This window comes from Rattus norvegicus, chromosome 10 (assembly GCF_036323735.1).
Source record: "Rattus norvegicus strain BN/NHsdMcwi chromosome 10, GRCr8, whole genome shotgun sequence".
NCBI lineage: Eukaryota > Metazoa > Chordata > Mammalia > Rodentia > Muridae > Rattus > Rattus norvegicus.
In genome coordinates this window covers 16,711,304-16,735,821 of record NC_086028.1, presented here as the reverse complement: position 1 = coordinate 16,735,821, position 24,518 = coordinate 16,711,304, and the positions used below count along the sequence as shown (strand labels likewise).

Genomic DNA, 24,518 nt, shown 5'->3' with positions numbered 1-24,518 from the left:
GCGTGGTTTTTGTTATTTGTGATAAAAACAATATATCCCCGGGATCTGGGCTGATGCTATTTAGGGAGCTTCGGGGGCGGCTGGCTATCTCTCCAGTGCACACAGCCGATCAACAACCATGGCTGCAAAGCCTCGGAAGGTCAAGTCGTCTGGTAAGTTAAGCAAGCAGCCCTGAGCAGGACATAATTCAAGAAATGACAAGCGTGGCCCAAGACAGCACATCTACTGTGACAGAGTTTTAATTCCTGAGTGGCTCCTGCTCGCGGGCACATTGTCTTGTTTACACGACGTCAAACATCTGGATGCATGCAGAAGAGGGATCCAGTCAGCTGTCTGGAGTTCTCCCTCTGCAGAGAGAGATGATCCAACAGTGGGGTGAAGCTGGTCAGCAGAGAAGCTCTTCTGCTGTGCTTAGACGGTCAGCATCTAACTAGACGGAGACGCTCACTGCTGTGTAGAGCGAGTGAGTGGCCCAGGTCGGACCAGCTGCCTCAGCGCCTGATCCTGCACAGGCAGGCTGTGCTCAGCTTTCTGTCTGTAAAATGGCTGTTGTAATGGGACCTACCATGTACCACAAGTGCTTAGCACAGAGACTGTCACTCTTGCTGGTTCTCCATGGGGTTTGGAACCCCATGGTTCTCCTATTTATGCCTTTTCATCCTTTTGGCAAATGAGGTGAAAAACTTTCTCTTCCTTCCTTCCTTCCTTCCTTCCTTCCTTCCTTCCTTCCTTCCTTTCTGTCTGTCTGTGCCTGCCTTCCTGTCTGTCTGTCTGTCTGTCTGTGCCTGCCTGCCTTCCTTCCTTCCTTCCTTCCTTCCTTCCTTCCTTCCTGTCTGTCTGTGCCTGCCTTCCTTCCTTCCTTCCTTCCTTCCTTCCTTCCTTCCTTCCTTCCTGTCTGTCTGTGCCTGCCTTCCTTCCTTCCTTCCTTCCTGTCTGTCTGTGCCTGCCTGCCTTCCTTCCTTCCTGTCTGTCTTCCTTCCTTCCTTCCTTCCTTCCTTCCTTCTTTCTTTCTTTCTTTCTCTCTGTCTGTCTCCCTCTTTCTTTCTTTCTTTCTTTCTTTCTTCCTTCCTTCCTTCCTTTCCTTCTTTCTTTCTTTCTTTCTTTCTTTCTTTCTTTCTTTCTTTCTTTCTTTCTTTCTGTCTTCCTTCCTTCCTTCTTTCCTTCTTTCTGTCTGTCTGTCTTTATATGTGAGACATAAAATTCACCACTTTAACTGTGTGTGATTTGATGGGAATCAGTTCACATCACCACCATCTCTCTGCGTGACCCAGAAACTCATTCTGAACCTGAACATACTTTGCCAACTCTGATGAGTGGGATAGCCCCATCCCACACAGGACCCCTCCAAGCCAAAGCTGGGCCTCACTAGCTCAGTACTCTTGGCTTCCAAAATTTCTTTATTTGGCACCTAAACTTCAGGAAGTGCTTGGGGCTACCGATGTGCTTGGCCGAAGGGCAGAGGTCAGGAACTCACTCATGCCTGTTTTACTGGCGGGGGTCGGCCACTCTAGCCTGCTATGCCATGCCACTTGGATGCTTTCACTGTACACGGTTCAAGGAGCACCAGGCTCTGGAAAGTGTTCCCTGTTTGGAACACTTGCTTAGGGTGGTCCCCCTAAGAAAGATGGCGTCACCCATGGAGGGGGCTGCTTTCGAGAGGCCTGAGTTCTAATTCTTCCTCTGTCCCTGGTTTGTGGTGGGACTGGTTCCCCTGGGGACTCTGCTCTTCATCTCTGAAATGGAAAGGTGCAGGGGTGGGGGGAAGATACATGGATTTCTGTAGAGCGGGTGAGGCCTAGGAGGCTGAGGCTGAGACTTTCCTCAGAAGCATTGTGGGACATGGGCAGAGGGAGTTGGTGTCTACTGCTGTAGCTGCTCTCATCTCTGTTTACCCTCAGAAAATGTGCGGCCTAGTGCACAGTCCAGAGCAAGGCACTGGTGATGTGTCTATCCTCAGTGACATTTGAGTGTGACAGCCATTCCTAAGCTTCAGCAGCCATAGCTAGGTCTACCTCAGGTATGGTAGGGAATACTTTACAGGCAATATAAATAGTCCTGTGACTTGCTCTTTCTTGGATGCTTTAGAAATGACCCCAGGGCTTCCTGGGCTTTCACAAAATGACAAGGATCTCCCTGGAAGGGGGTGCAGCATCTATACAGCCACATTCCCTGTGGAGAGATTGCTTTGGGTTCATTCGCTTTGGACTTACTTCCAGGTGGCTCAACTCTCCAGAGGCAGTGCCTCCCGAACCTGCCCTAGGAAGCAGGTGACTGTTGCCCTGAAAAAATTTAAATTATTATTATTAAATTTATTTACTTATTCACTTTACAACCCATATCAGCCCTTCCTCTCCTCCTAGTACCCCCTCATACAAGTCCTTCCCTTATTCCCCTTAGAAGGGAAAGCGCCCCCTCTGGGTGTCAGCCCCTCCATCCTCATCACCCCCACCCCACATATCAAACTGCTAAGGGACTAGGCACATCCTCTCCCACTGAGGCCAGACAATGCTGAGCATCTGGGGTGCAAGACCCATAGGCAGGCAGGCAGGCAGGCAGGCAGGCAGTCAGGCAGGCAGGCAGGCAGGCAGGCAGGCAGGCAACGGGCTTAGAGACAGCCCCTGCTCCAGTTGTTTGGGGACTGAGGGTTTTTTTGTCTTGTTTTGGTTTGATTTTAGTGTTAACAATGTCTCTGACGTTAGTAGGATTGGACATGATGACCCCCTGCTGGCTAAGGATTGTGATGAAGTTCACTTTGGGGCACTTAGGTTTCACATCAACCTCTAAGAGAGAAAGCTTCCCAGAGGGTCACAGAGGGGACCACGTGAAGGACTGGCTTGGTATTTAGCATCGTCATAGCATAAAAGGCCAGCTCAAGGATGTGCCAGTTGTCTCATGTGCCTGGCTGATTTCATTCAACATGGCATCCTCCAGACTCGTCTGTATTGCCAGGAATGCCAGGGGGATTCCATTACTTTCAAACGGCTGGGTAAAATCCCAACATCTCTGCTTTCTTCATCTGCCCACGTGTTAACAGATACACGTCTTGGCTCCTTTAAACAGTTATCATGAACGTGAGAGTGAAGACTGTCCTGCTCATGGGTAGAAGCCAAAAGGTTGACCTCAGGAGTCAAGAGAGTTTGCAGAGGCTGGAAAGGGCAGAGGGGAAGGAAGACTGAGAGAGGCAATAAAGTGAGGTTAGAGGGAACAGTAACTCAGTGCATACTTAGGCAGGGCTGGAAGAAAAGATCTTGAATATTTCCAACACAAAGACACAATGTGTTTGAGGAGACAGATGACAATGACCCCAACTGGATGCCACACTTTACAGGAATCAAAGTATCATATAGTACTTCACAGATACATGAGATTATGTCAATCAACCTCCCTCCCTTCCTTCCTCCCTCCCTCCCTCCCTTCCTCCCTCCCTCCCTCCCTCCCTCTCTCCCTCCTTCCCTCCCTCATTGTGTTGGGGATAGAATCCAGGGCTTCACACATGCAAGTGCATGTGGGCCCTATACGTCATTTGTGTAGAAAGGGGCAGGTATGTGGGTTAAATTGGTAGGAGGAGAAATGGAGCTGTTGTGTCTCATGGTGGCCTGCTGTGCTGCCTTTGCTCATGGCTACTGATGGACCTGAGCATTTGCAGAGTGGGAATAAACAAGTTCTCTTCTCCTTTTTAAGTCTCCAAGGAATGTGTGAAAGGCGAGTTGTCTGCCCGGCAGAGTGGCCACTAACTGCGCCTCTGGGCGATTGCAGGACCCACAGCCCGGCTTGCTGTCAGTTGGTCAACAAGTCGGACTGAGCCCTTCTGTCTGTGGGGCCTTGTGGGTGCACAGGGAGATGGAGGAGGGGACATTTTCTCCCTGGAGGCTGTTTATTTCCGATGAGGAATTCTGTTGGCAACATAGTTGCGTTGCCAATGGGAAAACACAAGAGTGTTTGGGGACAGTTGGGAAGGTCAGGTTTCTTAAGGGTGGGACTGTATACCATCCATGCTTGAACACCCATGCCCACTCCTTCTCTGGAATACACACACACACAGACACATGTGAATACACTCCTAGGTTTGTGCAATCATGAACAAACTCACACGCACACATATGTGAACACGTACCGAGTGCTCGCTCCTTCCTGAACCAGGCATGTACTAGCATCCAGTTAGAGAGCCGGTGACCCAACTTTGCTCCCCTCTTCCCTGCTGCTTCACTCCAGACCTGTCACCCCTCCCCCCAGCTCTGCTTGGCATTTGGCTTTGAGAAGAGAGGTCTAGTGTCTTCCTTTGGCTTTGATGATGAAAACTGCTTTTCCTCTTATTCCACCACTGGCCTGAAGCTCTTGAATGGCTCTCTCAGGCCATTAGTTCTTCAAGTTGTTGGAGACGAGCTGTCTGGGTTCATAGGCCAACTCAGACAAGCAGTGGGATCTGCAGCAAGTCACCTCTTTTTTTAAAAAAATTATTTTATATTTGGGGGTGTTTGCCTTCATGAAATTACGCATGCTATGTGACTGAGTGCTTGGTGCCCAGGGAAGTCAGAAGAAAGTTACAGAAGGTCGTAAGAAGTCACGTAAGAAGTCACGTGGGTCCTGGAAATTGAATGTGGGTCCCATGGAAGAGCAAGCAGCCTGTGTTCATAACTGCGGGGCCATCTCTCTGGCCCTGAGTCACCAAATTCTTTGAGGCTCAGTTCCTGTCTGTAGAAGGTGGGTGATAGCAACATCGTCTTTTCAGCGTGCTGTGAGAATTAACTACGCATGGAGCTGAGCTTGGGAGCTAGTACCATGTAAATATCGATAACTCTTACTTTCCTTCTCTCAAGACTCTTGGCTACCTTGGGCCCAGGGACAAATCTTCCCTGTGTGCAGGGGTAGGAGGTAGCGTCTCCAGGCACTGCCCATGGGGCACTCCTCCCAGCTGCAGCCTCTGTCTGCCGCCTTCTACCGTGTAAGCTGGGATAGGGAGTGTTCTGAATTCACAGCCCGCTGTTCCTTAGCAACCTCTGCAAATACAACTTAGGCACAGAAATACCTTTGTTTGGAATTACAAACATCTTAATTACTTATAGACTGGTGTCTTTTAAAAATTACCCTTATTTCCAGTGCTCATTTCAAACATCATGTACATGCACTGACGATCCTTGGGGAGGAGGAAAGCTACTCTGGCAGACTTCGGGGTGATAACTTCCAGTTTTAGGAATGAGTCCACACGTGTGTTAGATTCGTGTGTGTGTGTGTGTGTGTGTGTGTGTGTGTGTGTGTGTGTGTGTGCACATATAGGTTGTGGCTAGAGGTTTGTAAGGTGCCTTTCTTTCTTTCTTTTTTCTTTTTTTCTTTTTCTTTTTTTCGGAGCTGGGGACCGAACCCAGGGCCTTGCGCTTCCTAGGCAAGCGCTCTACCACTGAGCTAAATCCCCAACCCCACCTTTCTTTTTTAAAAAGTTTTTATTTTACGTATGCGAGTACACAGTTGCTGCCCTCAGACACACAATGGATCCCATTACAGATGGTTGTGAGCCACCATGGAGTGTCTGGGATTTGAACTCAGGACCTCTGGAAGAGCAGTTAGTGCCCTTAACCGCTGAGCCGTCTCTCCAGCCCCTAAGGCATCCATCTTAATCACCCTCTGCCTTATTTCTTTCGAGAGGGTCTCTGAACATGGAACTCACTGATAGAGCAAAACTAGCTGGCCAGAGATCTCCAGGGCTCCTTCTGCCTCTGCTTTCCCAATGGCAGGGCTGCAGGGGCACACTTGGCTTATTTGTGTGGATGTTGGAGACTTTAACCTAGGTTCTTAGGCTTCTAAGGCAAGCAAGTCGTTAACGGAGCCATTTCCACAGCCCCTGAAATGATTTTTAAAAGAGAAAATGAGACTTCCCAAGGAAAAACATGTTACCAGCTCAAGGGATATGCTGTGTTATTGATGATAGCATGGGCATATTTGAGAGCTGAGAGGTGGGGCAACCTGCAGCATAGGGGTGCTCATAACACATTCCCTGGGGTCTGGGTGTATGTGGGGGCACTTGGCTTGAGTGTATGGTGAGAGATGCTGCCAGAATATTGGTGGGAAAGCTGTTTTCCAGGCTGGGTTTCAGAGTAAGGTTTAGGTACTAAGCAATGGCAAGAGGATGGACGGACAGCTTGCTGCCACTGGCCTTTCTGAATACTTGCACACTCAAGAGAATATGAAGCCCCGAAGGCCTAGTCATGAGGTGAGAGGATACAGAGCCTCTGCAGAACAGAATCAAACTAGCTGGGTTTGAGAGCTCCTCTCCTGCTTGTAACTTTGTTGCTGTGGAGTTCTGGGTATGTCTTTTCTGTGTTAATTAGCTTTCTCTTCCTGTAACAAAACACCCCGGGCTGTCAACTATAGACAGAAAAACTTTGTTTCTAGGGAGAAGTTTTCTTTTATCTACTGGTTTGGTTTCAACATTTTCGTGGTTGACTGGGATTATGTGAGAGAGAGAGAGAGAGAGAGAGAGAGAGAGAGAGAGAGAGAGATCCTATGTGCATTCAAAGATCACAAGCCACCTGCCTATTCCACGTAGGCCACACCTGTAACATTTGCACTCACAAGTGCTACCGAAACTAGGGACTGCTGGGAGGGAATTAAGTTAGATGAAGTCATAGGGTGTCACCCCCATGATGGCATTAGTGGTTTTATGAGAAAAGGAGGGAACGCACTCCTCTGTCTCGATATGCCAGAAGGCAGCGTGAACGTTTGCCACATGCCCATGCTCTGAATACACTGCACTTTGTAGCCTCCGGGAGCACAGGGAATTTATTTTCCTCATAAATTAACCAGTCAGTCTTAAGCATTCTTCTGTCACAAGGCCAAACAGTGACCTTGAGGGTGTCCAAGTGACTTACTCTTTTTCGTGGCTCAGTTTCCTTCATTACAAAAATGAAGATTGTATCTCTCTCTCTCTCTCTCTCTCTCTCTCTCTCTCTCTCATAATACATTTATATGGATTAAATTGATAAGCATGCTCAAGAAAGAAGTACAGCACCACAGTAGAATCCTAGGGAGGAGATTGTCAAATGTCACTGGTGCCTTCGCATGCCCCGGTATAGGTCATCAGGACAGCTGCCCTCAGTGAGCCCAGATGGAAAGGTTTTTAGGCTTTGAAGGCTCCCTGGAGAGATGCTATAGCGCACCCAGGTTGGGAGCCACAGAGGAACTTGCTTCTCCAGCCCAGGCTTTGATTGGCAGCAGAACTGTGCTCTGCTAGTGAGCAGTGGGGTGGTCACCTGTGTGACGTCGCTGTGAGACTTGAAGCTTTGCTTGCATCTCAGTTCGGCGTCCCTCGTCATCTCAGAGAGTTAGTTCTCTCAGGAGCTCAGAGGAGCAACAGATACTGGCATTTGATACCTGGAAATTAAAAAAAAAAGTGTATGGATATTTTGATTGTGTCTGTCTGTCTGTCTGTCTGTCTGTGCACCATATACATGCCTGGTGCCTGCAGAGGTCAGAGAGGGTACTATATGCCCTGACACTGGAGTTACAGATGGTTTTGAACCTCCGTGTGGGTGCTGGGAATTGAACTGGGTCGTCTGTAAGAGTAGCCAGTGCTCTCCACCTCCGAGCCAACTTTGCAGTCCTGATACCTGGAGACTTTATTTAGGGGTTTTGCTGTGGACCTCGGGAATCTAGATTTTTTTTTTTTTTTACTTTTCTGTCTTATATTTACAGAGCTGGGACTGAATCATATATGTAAGCATTCTGGTACCTCGCTATATCCCTAGCCCCTGCTTTTAAAGTTTTGAAAAACCATTTAACAGACATTTAACTGTACAAATGTACGGACAGAGCATGTTATACATTTATGATGTCCACTGGCCCTGAGACCACGGTAGCTGGCATATCCATCACCTTAAACGTTTACCATGTCAGCACAAAGGTGTTGAGGATACTGGCGATCTATCTATTAGCTGTTTTGAAAGGTCCAATGAACTGTTGACAAGTCTGGTTAGTCCACTGTGAGACAGGACAGTAGGAGCTGTTTCTCCTCTCTGCCTGCACCCCGTATGCCTTAACCACCCTCTCTACCCCTCATTCCATACCCTTCCCAGGCTATGCTAACCACAATTCTATTCTTCTACTATGACATCAGCTTTGTCTTAGCTTCCACACACGAGTGAGATCATGCGGTGTCAGCCTTTCTGGGCCTGACTCTCTTCACTTAGCATAATGTCCTCCTGTTCCAGCTGTATGGCCGCAAATGACAGGATGTTAGAAATCTAGAATTTTCAAAAGTTCCCAGGACAGCAAATAGAACAACCATTGCCAGTTGCCCTTTCCTTTGCCTCTCAGAGTCTTGCTTTCCTTAGCTGCAAGACGGGGGTATGGTGGCGCAAGCCTGTTACCCCAGCACTTGACAGGCTGAGGCAGTAGGATTGCCAGAACTTCAGGGTTAGCCTCGGGTACATAGTAAGACTTTGCCTCCCCACCAAAATCGAACAACATCACCACCAACAAAAACAGAACCAAGTTGGGGTGACTATGGACCGTAACGGTAAATCTTGCTGTTGTGAGATTTGGTAGACAATGGAGAGGTAGGCCTCTGCCTTATTCAGACCTGCTGGAGTCCCAGAGCCAGCAGGGTGGGTGGGGGACAGCACCTATAGTCTCAGGCTGGCAGCATGTCCAGGTTACATTGGGTGGGTCTGGGGTCCCCATGGCCATGACTTGATCAGTCATCCTCAGGTTACAGCAAGAGTGGGCAAACTCCACTGAGTGGCCTGGGCTCCTGTCCAGGGATGGTTTCTATAGCGTCTGAAGTTTGTCTGCTGCGGCAAGGAAGAGGAAGATGTTTTCGAACAACTTTGAATATCTCACAGCCATGCAGGTTCGTTTGACGTGAGTTTGCCAGGGGCTAAAGTCAATGTGTTGGAGGCTGAATTCGTTTTGGTGTCTCTGAAGACTTTTTTTTTTTTTGAGGGGAGGCTTTTCCTCTTCTACTTTTAAGACCTTGTGGGTTCTATGGGCGCCATGGGGTGACTTCTGTCACTCCCTGTTTGAAATTGCTGCTTGGCGGCCTTAAACTCTGCCCACGCCCGAGGGCACCTGTCCACGGGAGCCAGAGATGCAAAATGAAGGCACATTAGGGGACCGAATAATTCTGTCGGACTTTAACTGTCGTGAACTAAGTGCTGATAGCCCAGCTAAGTGCTGATAGCCCAGCTCCTGACACAGATAGCAAGATTGAAACCTTGTGTCATATTCTCCCTCACAGGAACCCCACGTGGCTCAATTCCTACTTGGCTCATGACTCTCCTGGATCTATAGGAGAGCTTTCCAGGGAGTCTGTGTGTAAAGAGCCGGGCCTAATGTTTGTCAGACAAGCGTCTACTGCTGCTGAGCTCACCCGCTTTGTTCTTATGTCTCTGCTAACACATGTCTGCCTGGGAAGCACCTTCTGTTGAGCCTGCCTCTCTTTCTCCTGACATTCTTCCCAGATGTTGCTCTGTCAACAAAGGAAGTCCCAGCCGCCCTTCGCTGAAACACCCAATAGCGGCGTTCAAAGTACCCGATTCCTTGAAACCGCCTGGTATGTTCTTGTCCCAACTAAGATGTATATTCTCAGGAAATTGTTTAAGCCAGGCATTATGGTACAAGTCTGTAATCCTATCACATGGGAGGCTGAGGCAGGAGGATCACAAACTTGAAGCCAGCCAAGGCTTCCTACCAAGCCCTTGTCTTCAAAATAATTGAGGTATGTGGTGGGCGGGTGTTGCCCTGACAGAATGCATACAGATAATGCTTGTGATCATGTTTCGATTCTGACGAAGTCCTTCCATTCTCAGAAGTACAGTTCCAGTGGTACAGGAAACAAGAAGCAAATTAGAACCTTACTTTTTATGTAGTTTTTCTTACAAAGCATTATGATGTTAAGAATAGTATATTGGGCTAGAGAGGCAGCCCAATGGTTAAGAACATGTAGCAAAGGGAAGATGTAGCAAAGGGAAGATGTAGCAGTCTGGGTTCCAGCACCTGACCCGGCACACCCACCCACAGCTCCAGCTCCAGGAGATCTGACACCATGTGTGGTCACCTACGTTCACATACTCGAGCCTCCCACCCCACGTACCCATAATTTAAGATGAGAAAAAATTAATCTTAAGAATTGTATAAAGAATTGTGATTAAAAGAAGTGTCCTAACATGAACTGATATTAGAATGGATTAATTAGGTTTTAGTAAAGAAAAAGTAAAGATGTCAGTTTCTCCAACTCATGAGAAAGTTTGTTCATGTGTGTTTTTTTTTTCTTTTTTCTTTTTTTTCGGAGCTGGGGACCGAACCCAGGGCCTTGCACTCGCTAGGCAAGCGCTCTACCGCTGAGCTAAATCCCCAACCCATGTGTTTCTTTAAAAAAAAAAAGCACTGATGGCGGATATGAATTGCTATGCTATTAGATTCTATTTGAGAAACTGAGGGAGGCAACGTGCATTTTGTTTAATATAATAAATAACATTATATTAAGGAATAAAATATATAAAAAGAATAATACTTATTATTAAATAAAACAATAATAAACTTATTATGTACAATACAGTGGGAAGAGTATCCTTTGTACAATTTAAATTATATAAAATGGCAACGAGAAATGTGCAGAGCTTAAACTGTGCATGACGGTATCGTGCACATAGCATTCGGTGGGAACAAACTGAAGAGGCCATGGAAACCCTACAGCTAAGAAGTTTACTAATGAGAGTTTCTAGAGCAGTGGTTCTCAGCCTTCCAAATGCCATGACCCTTCAATATAGTTCCTCATGTTGTGGAACTGTATTATTTTGTTGTTTCTTCATAACTCTACTTTTGCTGTTAGGAATCGTAACGTAAATATCCAATATGTGGGACATCTGATATGTGACACCTAAGGGGAGTTTGTGACCCACAGGTTGAGGACGGTGCTCGAGAGGGTGTGCTAGTGTGTTTCTGAGCCTCTTCGGGATTCTGGCATTCTAAAGGATCATTTATCCTGCTTCTTAGCACAGAAAGCTGGGCATTGGTATAAGGCAACAAATATGACCATATGTTTTTTGCCAGTTCTCTGAAGACTGGAACTCAGGAAGAGAATAGGGATTTTAGCTGTCTGTCTACTCATGCATCCATCCATCCAACTATTCATCTTCACAGAGTGCTAAGGCCTAGGCTAGAGGCCTGTAGTAGAGGTTAGACCTCCTAGAGTGGGGTTGAATCAGTCACAGTTCTTTTTCGGAGGAGTTGCAGTCCACAGTGAGCTGTTGACCTCTTGGACCTTTCCGATTTCGCCTGGAGACCCCATGTGCCTTCCTCATTAGCTTTAGCATCGCATCTAATTGACGGAATGTGTGTCTGGTCGAGGGGATTTTGCTGCCCATGCCCATCACAATGTGGCGTGAGATCCCTGGTGTGGCAGCTGCTCCCTGCCTTTCCAGCCAAATCCGGCCCCTCCCACACCAGCCTTCACATGCGCTCCCGGCTGCCTTAGGCTGCGGATTCCACATTCAAAGGAGGGAGTCTATTTTTAGGACTGAACAGTAGATGGGGGAAATGTCATCAACCACTCACGACAGATGTTAGCAAAGCTTCGCGTTTGACTTTTTTTCTTTCATTACTTAGGATTGAACAGAGGGTCTTACAGATGCTAAGTTGAGCAACTCTACTACTGAGATACAGCCCACCAAAACTAACAGAGACCATTTTCAGCTCAGCAACTTTGTAGACGATGTAGGAAGACGATGTATCCTAGCATAAGGATACAGGGTCTGGCAGGCTTCAGTTGTCAGCACCTGTCAGTGTGTAAATTGGTCCCTTCCATTCCTTAGACCAGTGGTTCTCAACCTTCCTAATGCTGACCCTTTAATACAGTTCCTCATGTTGTGGTGACCCGGAGCCATAATATTACGTTGTTGCTACTTCCTAACTGTTGTTCTGCCACTGTTTTGAATCATAATGTAAATATTTTTGGAGACAGAGGTTTGCCAAAGGGGTCACAATCCACAGGATGAGAACTGTTATGTTAGAAGATGCAAAAATGGGGGTTGGGGATTTAGCTCAGTGGTAGAGCGCTTGCCTAGCAAGCACAAGGCCCTGGGTTCAGTCCTCAGCTCCGGAAAAAAAAAGTTAAAAAAAAGAAGATGCAAAAATGGACAAGATGTATTTCTACCCTCTGAGGCTTATAATTAAAACAGTAAAATTCTCTGTGTGGAAAGAAATAAGACAGAATTGTGTTTATATTCCTATCTCTCTCCCCACTTCCTGATAGATATGGGTAAAAAGGAGGCACTAAGAAAGGTGCAGGCTCTGTCCTCAGTCTCCCAGGCTTGTCTCTGTGTGTCTCTGCAGAGAGGACGAGTGAGGTCCTTTGGTCCTGTGGGTAGATAATGTTATCACTGGGGAGAAGATGGTGAAGGGTGCTTTGAGGGCAAAAACCACTGAGGAGAAACCCAGAACAACTTATAAAGAGTGGAGAACTTTACTCTAGGAGCCAGGGAGACCGAGTTAGCTTTGCATGAGGAGATGCTGCAGGAGGAAGGACCTGTGGGTTGATAGGGAGGTGGGAGGAAGGGCACTGGGGAAGGGGATGATCCGTTGTTGCTGTGGGTGGAGAGTTAGACCTGTCAGTGCTCCAGGATGGGGTCTGGCGAAGATGCCCTCTCCATGCCTCATTTCCTAAGATGCCAGGCTCAGGCTGCGGTAAGAAAGCAGCATAGCCCAACTGCTTGGGCCACAGGAGTCTGAGGCTTCCGAGCTCTGGATCCTGAGTAGTTTGCTTCTAGGGACTGGCCTCTTCTCTTGGCTTCTAGACAACTGATTGTCTTCCTGCCTGGGTGGCATCCTCACTGTACGAGGGTGCTGTGGTTTGGATTTGGAATGCTCCCTCGAATCAGGTACTTGGTCTCTTGCTTGACACTGTTAGGAGGTGATGGAAGCTTTAATAGGGGGGACCTAGAGGGAAGACACTTTACACTGGAGGGTGCCCTTGCAGGAATCTGTGGAAGCTTGGTCTCTTCTACTCTGTTTTGCAGTTGGCTATGAACCGAACAGACTTCCTTCCCAATACATCCCTGTAGTGATTTGCTGTCTGGCCACAGGCCCAAAGCAACAGGGCTAGTCAGTCATGGACTGGAATTGTTAAATCTTTCTCCTTTATAAGCTGGTTATCACACGTATTCTGTCACAGTGGTTGAAAGCTAACACGTGTTTAAGTCCGCATTTCTTTCCACACATAGATTGGATTAGAGACTTACCTCTGAAATGACCTCATGGTAACCTAAAGAATGACATCAGCAGCAACCAATCCCAAAAATATGCACTGGAGTTAGGATTTCAACATCTGAACTGTCGAGAGGACTGTAATTCAGCCCACAATACGGATAGATACTGGATTTCTAGCGCTCCTCCTTGTATTTGGGTTTCGTGTGTTTTTTAATCAAGTTTATATAAATAATAAAAAAATTATGCATACATTTTCTGCAGCTAAAGTCACAGCGATTTACAATTTACAACAAGGCTTGCTGTGTCTTCTGACAAATCTTCAAGATGAACTGTAAATGACATTAGAGTATTTTCTTATTTTTGTGACAGAGTCTCGATATGTAGCCCAGACTGACCTTGTACTCATGAGCCTCCTGCCTCAGTCTCCGGACTCTCAGTGTCCTGGAATCACAGGTGAACTGCACACCTGGCTCAAGCTAGCTACATTTATCCTTGCACTTGAAGTAAGATTTCAGCTCCTTCCTGTGGCTTCCCAGGCCCCTAAAAGAAGCAACTGTGTGATCCCCAACACACCTCAGCCTCTTTCGTTCATTCTGTTCGGCTGTCCTGGCTTCTCTCCATTTGTGTAGGGCTATTAACTCAGTTCGGACGGTGCACAGACTGTGTCCTTGGTCAGCAGTGCTCTGTGTCCTTTTTCTCCTGAAATCCCGGTTCTCTCCTCCTTTGCACGATGTGTGTCTCCTTAGCCTTCCAAATGCAGCTTAACTCTTACCACATGGAGTCACCTCCCCCTCCCCCCAGTGTAAAACATGTCACTGGAGCATGATGGTGAGAAGATGGGACTGCAGGCTGCCTAATGCATAGATTACATCAAGGGTCTTGAGATGAACAGCTCTGGACTGTCTGGATTCCTAATGCAATGACAGTCATTGTCGGAGAAAGACAACATGCAGAGAAGGTGAGGAGGTCATGTGAAGACAGAAGCAGAGATTGGAGCAATGTATTCACAGCTAAGGAACGCTTGGAGATACTGGAGGGAGGAAGAGGAGACTTTTACCTTATACCTTTGGAGGGAGGTGGGCCTGCTGACACTTTGGCCTGGGACTTCTGCCCTTCAGAACTGAGAATAACACATTTCTGTTTGAAGCAATGCTGATTACCAATGCAGGTCAATTTGTTAAAGTAGCCACAGTGCACTGATACAAACAGCATCCCGTTCACTTCCTTTGTGCTGCTTACCACCTACCAATGCCTGTCCCAGCTCTTGATGGCTAGGAGCTACACTTTCGTTTCCTGGTTGTATCAGAAGATATGGAATAAGTATTTGTCGAGTTAAAAAAAACCCAGCAGGATATCTCCTTTTTTAGAGCTTAGAAAGCATCATTTAGGGGAGCCTTACGTACAGGGTTTGTGGTAGGTAAAAGTGAGCTTCTCAAGAGGTAGAAAAACCTTTGAAGTGGTTTCAGTCCCTCTAATGCTGAGTTGACACTTTTAATTTTCTTTGTTGGTCTTTATTTATGGAAAGGGAGACATTCATGATTCCATTTCCTATGGTGTAAACAGTTTCCTCTGAGTCAAACCTTCATCTTGGAGGGAAACTCATTAAAATTGAGGATGCTCTAAAAGGAAGGAAAACATTCCATCCTGCAGAGAAGCTCTTTAAATTCAGGAAGAAAATGAGAGAATAGCTTCAGGAAGTCCCTGAAACTGAGCAGATTCACCAGGCCCCTCCCCTTCCCAAACTTACATAATTAGCAAGGACTTCTGACACTTTCTGATCTTGCTAGATGCCTAGAAGAGCCTTAGACCAACTAAGCTGCCTGGAAAAAGACACTCTCTATCCTGTTTAGTGACCTTTGGGTTGTGCCATGATGGATTGTAGGTCCCAGCTTTTGTGAACTTGTTACCTATGCTGAGGTATGCTTTTAGTGATGCAGCCGTCTTTGAGTCATTTCTGTTCCTGTAAGTAACCTTTCACTCTTATTCCTGTAAGTAACCCCAATAAAACTCACTGGTTCACAAATTAGACTTTGGTGATATCTGTGCTTTGGTTTGTAGATGGCTCCCTGTCTTAGGTGACTAGATGATTGATCATATTCCCACAAGAGAAGTGCCACACAACTGGTCCTTATAGAAATAGCCCCAGATGCTGACCAGCAGCCTCATCAGGGGTGTGGGGATGTAGTGCAGGAGGCCCAGGCAGTCCGGAGTTCAGTGAGTTCAAATCCAGAGAGAGAATACATTCTTTGAAAAGAAGGGTGATTGCTCAAGGCTTTGCCTGATGTTAAGGCAGAGGGGATGGGCCATTTGAATTGGCTTAGTAGTCACGATAATATATGGTTCAGGACTCAATAACAGGGTATGGTTCTATTGAGGGATTCCACTGAGCTCATAGACCGCGGGAGTGTGGCTCGTCAGCAGAATGCGGGGGTTAGGTTACCACACAGCATGTCAGTGAGGACCACTGCTGATCACTCCTGAGAAAGCAGTTGCACAGGGCTTCTTGGAGCCTGCGTGTCAGGGAACGAGTGCTCAAAGAATGGTGTTAAATTTAGCTGGTGACTGAGTGTATGTCTGTTGTCCCGAAGTAGACCAAGCACTACAGTGAGGCAGTCTCATCATACTGTGTCTGTTACAGAAATCTATGCACGAACGATCACAGAGCTGCCATAAAGCAGCAGGCGCATGCTTCGCAGAATACAGGACGACTCAGCCTTTGCTGTTACGCTGGAATCATCACAGTAAGAATGAGAGGTGGCGGGGCTGGGGATTTAGCTCAGTGGTAGAGCGCTTGCCTAGGAAGCGCAAGGCCCTGGGTTCGGTCCCCAGCTCCGAAAAAAAGAACCAAAAAAAAAAAAAAAAAAAAAGAATGAGAGGTGGCGTGGCGTAAGATAACAGGGAACAGGGGCCAATCGAATGGGTTCATCACACTCAGACCCTGAGTCAGAGCACACCGCAGGCAGTGTACAGATTTGGCTCACCTGTCTATCATTTGATGAGGCTAAAGACTCACAAGCAAAGCCCTTGGGTACAATCTTGCCGGGTCCTCTTTTCATGCATCTTTATTGGGACCTGCTGACACTCATTTACTGGAGTAGCGTTTGCGATTCCTTTTGAGTCACAATGGCAACTGTGTTAGTCAGATTTCCACTACTATAGCAAAACGCTTGAGATGATCAACTCACAAAGAGAAAGGGGTTACTTCGGCTCACTGTTTTTGAGGTCTCATTTCCTGGTGAGCTGGGTCTACTCCTTTTGAGCCTGTAGGTGAGATAGTCTATCATGGATGAAGTAGGTGGTAGAGTAAAGCTGTACACGTTGTGGCCAAGGAACAAAAGCGAAAAAGATGAAGGGGCTGGTGATCATCTTCACTTGCCCAATGACCTAAAGACCTCTCACTAGGCCCCGTCTCTTAAAGATTTTACCACTTCTCATTGGCGTCAAGCTGGGACCAAGTCTTCAGGGTGTGGTCCTCTCTCTCTCTCTCTCTCTCTCTCTCTCTGTGTGTGTGTGTGTGTGTGTGTGTGTGTGTGAGTGAGAGAGAGAGAGAGAGAGAGAGAGAGAGAGAGAGAGATTATTCTAATTCAGTTGTCAGTAGCACAATTGAGCAGTCATGGAGACAGCAAATTGCCATCAGAGCTGAACATGTTGATTATCTGCCTGAAAACTGGTAAAATTGGTCTTCTCGAAGGCAACACACACCAACACACTACTCTAGGCTCACCTGGTGTTTGTGTACATTGTGAGAGCATTTCCTTCTTCCCGGATGACAGAATGAGCCTTGAGCTTTTGGGGTCTCAGAGGATGCACTGTCAGTCTTAGCCAGTCCTGGTGATCTGCTGCTTCTGTGAGTTCTATGGTTAGGGCACAGGCACGTGATTAGTGACATTAGTGTCATTAGTGGCATGCAGGAGGTAAAGAGACATCAACTTGAGGTTCCTGAGCCAAGAAACCCAGGGATCAGTTTTACATGCTGAAATGTGGCTCAGGGAGCACTAACTTTCTTTTTTTTTTTTTTTTTTGTTCTTTTTTTTTGGAGCTGGGGACCGAACCCAGGGCCTTGCGCTTCTTAGGCAAGTGCTCTACCACTGAGCTAAATCCCCAACCCCATAGCACTAACTTTCTTGTGCCTGTGGTGACATCTTGGGACAAACTCATGACCAACAGCCGAAAAGCTGAAGATGGCAGTGACGAGACGGAGCCTGGGTCCCAGACAACATAATGAGAGATGACTTAGCTATCCGAGCTCTGTCCTGTTATTAGGGGTTCCTTTTGATATGGTGTGCGTGAGGTAGGGATATGCTGCTGTTGCTCTTCCGGATGCACATACAATGCTTTTCAAGTGCGTGGACCGCACTGTGCTCTCAGAATCTTCATGTGTGTGCACTCTTCATGTGTGTGCACTCTTCTGTGCACGTCCTACTAAGGGTGTGATTGCTTATTAATATCTCCTCAGAAAGTGGCCGAGTCTCTAAGCTGGGTTTAGGGGCGCATGTCTAAAGCACGTCCCTTTGAACACTTGGTCTCTAAAGGAAAGAGAAGAAGAAGCTAAGTGGTGATTTCAGGAGCCATGATTACACAATCCTGGGCTTTCTGGTACCCAACGAGGAGTTGAAAGTAACTTGAGAGTCTTGAACAGAGATTCCCAACACTATGAGAAGCAATCAGCCCGAAACACTGCCCCGTGAGGTCTAGTCACATGTCACGTAATGGTGGGGCACGTTCTGAAAAAGGTGACGTTAGAGGTCTTGGGTGGAATCGCTGTCACTTGTGCACGGCAGTACGTTCATATACAAACCTAGATGGCGAAGCCTCTTACGTCTAGTTGACTCACTTGAGCAGCACACTCCTCGACTGAATACAGTTGTCCCCTTGTGCTACCTGGGAACCTGAACACAGAAAAGGTACACAATGAGGTCAGAGTAAATTTTCAGCCCCATTACCCCCAAGCACTCCACCATCACAGACGTAGCCTTGGTAGGCAAAACCCTGTTGCACAGTGTGGAGCATGCTCTCATCTGCCCTGGCTCAAGGAGCAATGCTGGCTAGGAATAGCGAAAGAAAAATAACCTCAGAGTAAAAATTTATCAGGGCCCCTTTTTTTTTTTTTGGTTCTTTTTTTCAGAGCTGGGGACCGAACCCAGGGCCTTGCGCTTCCTAGGCAAGCGCTCTACCACTGAGCTAAATCCCCAACCCCCTATCAGGGGCTTTTGAACTGTAAAAGTGCTTTGTCTGAACGTAGTTGATACTTCGGGCCCTTGAAGTAAATCCAGTTAAGATGGGAGTTTCTCATCAAATAAATTTGATGAGAAGCAAACACGCCAATCAGAGACAGTGACACAAAAACCCTCCAACTGTTCGACGGACCTTCAGTAGATGGGTTGGCATACTCAGGGAAGACACAGTACATGGAGCAGTAAAAATTTAAGAACATAGACAGACAGACAGACAGACAGACACACACACACACACACACACACACACACACACACACGTGTCACTGAATGGGAGGGAAGAAACAGGCGAGAATCACAACTCTTTCTTAGAGGAGAAAGCAGGAGAAGTCAGTTTGTGGATTCCTGCTTGTTGGGTGTCACGTGGGTCAGGAAAGTTCGGGTCAAAACTAAGCCTTCACGTTCCCTAACTGGAAAACAAATCTTCCTCATATGTGACTAGGTTTAGGTTCTAATCCTAATGAAAGCCTCGAATGCATGCTTGAATGCTGACTGTGTTTTTGTAATACCCAACCCAAAAGTTTACATGGTGGTCTGTCCCCAGAATCATATTATAAAAAGGAGCAGGGTCGAAGAGATCTGACGACACCACACTCTGATGCTGGAGTTCTGCTTCTCCTTCCTCTTACATTTATTCGTTTTTATTTTATATGTGAGTGTATCAATGCCTGTGTGCAGGGACATTCATCACGTCCCTGCTTGTTGTCTGAGGTGGTGAGAAGACAGTGTCAGATCCCCTGGAACTGGAGTTACAGGTGGTTCCGAGCCACCATGTGGGTGCTGGGAATCGAATCCAGATCGTTTGCAAGAGAAGCGAGCGCTCTTAACTGCTCAGCTGTCTCTCCAGCCCCGGGAATATCTTTCTTGAAGTTCCTGTGGATGGAATCCTCACGCAGTTTCTTTTCAACTGTCAGCTGACTGACCTCCAGGTTCTCCTCTGCCAAAGGCGGTGTATTCGATTTAAGAGGCTCTCCGTAGTCACTCTCAGAACTCATGACTTCTAGTGGCCGTGGGATGATTGTCCGTGTTCCTGCACGTTGGAATGATGAACCATCGTGGGGCACTTGCAGCTTCCCTGAGAGTTTGCCTGAGACTTGTTGAGACTGGGGACAGAGGACTCTGGCAGCTGGGATGGCCCAGAGTTGTCGAGATCGGGCTAAGCCCTGCTTCAGATTGTATACAACAGCGGTTTTCTGGGTGGTGCTTTGCCCAGGCCCCTAAGTTTTACAAGCAGTCTTTGACTCCACTTTGAGGACAAAGGGTGACTGCGGCTCCTCGTATCTGGCTCTACAATCCAGCATGGGCTGATAAATGATTTATTCCTGGGCCTAGAAATGGAGTCACTTCATAAGTTTGGGGGAAGAGTGAATTGAAACTGTGGGGGCACATGGGCATATTAAAATGGTATTGGGAAGCCAGGCTCAAGGACTGGTAATCAGATATGCCTGGACCCCATCGAGTGACGGTACTCAGCACTGTGATCTCATGGCCCTACACCAGCTTACCGTGGTAGGTACTGACACCGGTGTGTGCATTAAGGACCAAGGTCTCCTCCATTATGTCTGGAGCTTTGACATGTCTCAGCAGCCCCATGTCCCACTGATGCATCCTTCTTGATTGCCTGCTTGTTTACCTGTTTGTGCCTCTGAACGTTCTGTCTCCCCCTCGCTTCCTGCCTCTGACCTGTTAAACTTTTACCTCACAGCTGAACTCCGTAGGCATCTCCCTCATGCCTGACTCTAATGGCTCCATTATTTTACCATCGCAGACTCCTTCTCAGGCCTCTCTCGACCTCTGCCACAGCCTCCTTAATTCATAATCATCCTCTAATACGCAAACATGCATATAGATATACAGGCATATTTACTGTGATACTACGGTCAATATTAGACAGGAATGACAGAAACTGCATTTGCCTAGATCAGGTTACCAAGGGTCATATGACAGACTGCTGTCATTGGAACTTCTGAACCCTGTGAACTTATTTACTTTTATTCAATAAATTATTCAATAGAGTTATTCAATAAGTTCTGGCACTGTGGAAAGACACAACCATGTTTAGCTATGTTTCTGGGTAGAACTCACTACACAAGTCTACTTTCCTTTCTGGTTAAAAAAACACCACACCACACACTGCATTTTCTTGATCAAAGCAATGTGGTTCTCAGTTGAAATGCCTTGATGGAGGCCACGCTCACCTCCTAGAACTTACATCTCCACCACATTGACAGAGTAAACCCTTGGTCTTCAAAGGCCTTCCTATTGCTAATTATGAATTGATTTATTTTTAATGCAGGTGTATCCCTGACCAGGCAGTTGTATTAGCTCTCTCGGGCATCTATCTCAAATTACCTTAAGCAGTGTCTTTACAGAGTGCCAACTATGTTTATGTTTATGTAGGATGGAAATTCTACAAGTCTAGTGGGGTTGAAAGTCTAGGTGTTGTGCACCTCTCTAAGGCTCCAGGGGGCAGCCCGCTTCTTGGAGTCTTTCAGGGTATAGATGCCCGGTATTGGCTTCTGGGCATTTTCCTGAATCTTCCAGGCCAGCATTGGGTGGGCAGTTCTCTCGAACTCTGTATTGCTCTGGTCTTCACTGTCAGCCTCTTCCACTCATTGGGACTCTGTGATTGCAGGAGCCCAGTCTCCTCACCCAGGGCAATGTAATGTCAGCTGACCAGCAGCAAGTAAGGAGAGCCCTGTGCTTGCACAGCAGTGATGCCCCGGAAAAGGGAGCCTATCATGAAGGAATGCACTTGGGACAGACACATTTCTGAGTCCACATTTCTGAGCATCCTCAGAGCTCAAGGTCATGAAGCACAGGTTCAAAAAGGACAGACGGAAGACTCAGATACTTCTGTGTAGATCAGATACTATCAGCGTGAGCACAATTTCCGTAAGTGCCCAGGTCTCCTGAAAGAGTCACAGTGACTGTGGCCTTGTCTGGTTCCTTCTAGGTTTCTCTACAGAGTGTTAGCTGAAACAGAAAGAATGACTCTGAAGCCCGTTAACAGTCTCTGAAAGAGAATTCAGCGACATTCCCCCTGCACATGTAGGAGTTTGCTCCTGATGGTGCTCCTCTTGCTCCGTGGCTAAAATTCCATTCTCTGACTTTTTTCCTTCCTTTCCCTTCCCTTCCCTTCCCTTCCCTTCCCTTCCCTTCCCTTCCCTTCCCTTCCCTTCCCTTCTCCTTCCTTTTTTTTTTCTTTTTTTTTTTTTTGGAAGGTTTTGCTTTTATGACCAGACTGGCCTTGAACTCATGATCCTACTGCCTCAGCCTCAGACAGCTTGGATTACAGGTTTTACCACAGCACTCGGCTATTCTGACTTTAATGTACCAGGTGGGGAGAATGTCTCCAGTCTCCTCCCTTCTGCTATTGCTGGGCTACAAGCAGAGTATAAACCTAGACTTCTGGTTATCTCTGCTGGGCTTCAGAACACAGCCAACACAGAGGTAGTGGTGTACTGTTGTGGGCAGTTTTTATTTTATTTGTAAATATGTCTATGCCTGTGGGTCTGAGTGTAGATTTGTGCAGTGAATTGGGAGACCAGAAAAGGAACGTTGGATCCCCCTGAGGTTACAGGTGGTTCTGATCCACTTAAAGTGGGTGCTGGGAATTGAACTCATGTCCTCTGGAAGAGCAGTGTGTGTTCTCTTAGCTGCTGAGCCATCTGTCCAGCCCCTCCTTTTTTTTTTTTTTTTTTTTTTTGAGAATTGTTTTGAGACATTTTTGAAGGTTTTTTTTTAATTTTCTATTTGAGTTGGATTTATTTCCTTTTTCTTCAGAGAAGGCCAATGAACTAGCATGACAGACAGCAGACTTGTGATCAGAGCCAGGTTTCTTAGCCCCAGGTACCACAATCTTCAGCACACATGGGCCTGTCAACCACCATGTATTCACTGTTAGCTGCTCTGGGGTTGATGGTCTAGGGACAGGCGACGTTATCATCTGTTAGAAATCGCCACCTATGTTGACGGAACTCTTTTCACACCGGCAGAGTTTATTAGCTGGGAAGGGATTTGACCCCTGGGGCAATCAGTATTTTGTGTAGGACTTTGAAAATAAAATGTCCTGTGAGAAGGTGCCTGGGAACCAGACCTGACTGGAAAGTATGGGCTGCTGAAAAGGGTTGGAAGAACCACTCCACAGGTGAGTCATTCTTTGGGTAAGTGAAGGCGTGAGGAGGCAGTCTTACTTTTCTCTGTGCCTTAGTTAGGGTTTTACTGCTGTGAACAAACACCATGACCAAGGCGAGTCTTACAAAAGACAATATTAACTGAGGCTGGCTTACAGGTTCAGAGGTTCAGTCCATTATCATCAAGGCAGGAGCATGGCAACATCCAGGCAGGCATGGTGCAGGAGGAGCTGAGAGTTCTACATCTTCATCTGAAGGCCGTTAGTGGAAGACTGACTTCCAGGCAATTAGAGTGAGGGTCTCAAGCCCAAGTCCATTGTGACACACCTATCCCAACAAGACCACACCTCCTAATAGTTCTACTCCCTGGGCCAAGCATATACAAACCATCACACTGTTTATTACTATTATTATTATTATTATTATTATTATTAATTATTATTATTACATTCTGTGCTACTGCACGGGGACCACAGTAGGTCAAGGATGCTACTAGGTGCTTGTAGGTTTGGAGAGGAATAACACATGATCACAGGCTTCCAACCTACAAAGTGCTGTAGAGAAAGATGGACGAAACTAGAGAGTGTGTGTCAGTCAGCTTAGCCTAGGTTTTGCTGCAAAGACAGCCACTAATTCCCAGTAGCTTTTAACCAAAAGTTTCATTTTCCGCCTACACCCTGTGTCTAGCTTGGGTGGGCAATGTAAATGGTACCCAGTTTATAGAGTGAGCCACCATTTCCAGAGCGATACTCAGCATTCCAGGTAGAGGACAGTAATTGAGCGGCAGGTGCCACTTTAGGCTAGAGTTAGGTCCCGCCCACCCACCGGGGGAAATGGAGTCTGATGTTGTATGTGTTAGAAGGAGCAGATGATGGTTGAAACTCAGGTTCATGATTAGGTGAATTGTGCTCTCATTGCCTTTGATGGAGGGCAGGAAAATGATATAAAAGATTAAAAGGACACCAATCTTAGGGAGGTGTGGAAATGCTGGAGGTGGAAGGAACAGGCTTCAGAGCTCTGTGAGTGTGCACTCGGTGTGCTGTGTGAGAGATACCACACCTGTGTTTGCATGGAGCTCTTGGGTTCAGCCCTTGGGAGTTGAACTAATTGTTAATAAAGCCCGGCAGCGTGATTCACTACCTGCCTCAATGGTTTAAGTCCCCGAAAGACTCTCCCTGTCCCTCCCCCTCTTCCCCTCTTCCCTTCTCTTCCTCCCCCTCTCCCCCTCTTCCCCTCCTCCTCTCCCTCCCTCTTTTAATATGCCTCAAACAGCACAATAGCCCAGCGACTGCCTAACCTCCATGCTGGTAACATTTACTTCCTGCCGATAATCCCGAGTTATTACTTAATAATTCTATGTTCTATCTTGGCTGCCCTGGATCAAGTTGGGCACCCCTCTGAGCCACACTTCTTCACATGGTGGCTATGCCTCTTTGTCCTGCATTTTTCTCATGCATGGTGTCTCTCCTCTTCTCCACACTCCCCTGGCATGGTGGATCTCTTTCTTCACCCTCTCCTGGTCCCAAGAAATCCCAAAATCCCACCTCCTCAGCTATTGGCTGTTGGCATCTTTATTTACCAATCAGAACCAATTGGGGGCAAGGAGCTGACAAACCCAGCGAATGGTGAGGGCGTCCACCTTCTGCCCCAGATAGTGAGGTGGTCTGTATGATTGCTAATTGGGTGAAGGTCAGGTGGCCTTCATTGCCTAACGGTAACACGAAGAGATGGAACAGGTGTTGTCTTGCTGCTGATTGGCTCAGACTGGAATGTGGGTTTTGTATAATAAGATCTCACTGTTGACATCGTGCAGGAAGTATAGGGGCGGGACTTCCGGGCTGAGAGAGGACAGGCTCTGGGATCAAGCAGCTGTTCAAGATGGTTGGAAGAATTATGATGTGGGTTCCACATAGCACGTGAATTACGTTTTGGGGTAAGTGAGGAAGACCTG

General features: G+C 47.1%; 2 long non-coding RNA genes across 6 annotated transcripts in view; one reads left to right on the top strand and one right to left on the bottom strand.

The window, feature by feature from the left end:
- Positions 1–220: 220 nt before the first annotated feature.
- On the bottom strand, positions 221–8,069 carry LOC102551820 (uncharacterized). The gene is made up of 4 exons (XR_357481.5): positions 7,880–8,069; positions 7,245–7,365; positions 2,211–2,279; positions 221–347 (listed from the first exon to the last, which is right to left on the bottom strand). It is a non-coding gene; the product is annotated as an uncharacterized LOC102551820 (long non-coding RNA).
- Positions 8,070–8,123: 54 nt separating this feature from the next.
- LOC102550048 (uncharacterized) overlaps positions 8,124–24,518 on the top strand; it is a 174,052-nt gene continuing 157,657 nt past the window's right edge. For 4 of the 5 annotated variants that reach the window (XR_010055546.1, XR_010055548.1, XR_010055550.1 and 1 more), the window contains exons 1-3: positions 8,135–8,842; positions 9,230–9,544; positions 15,836–24,500. This is a non-coding gene — a long non-coding RNA (uncharacterized LOC102550048). Of the gene's footprint in view, positions 8,843–9,229; positions 9,545–15,835; positions 24,501–24,518 lie in introns of all 5 variants that reach the window. The other variant, XR_005490090.2, reaches the window with a different exon arrangement.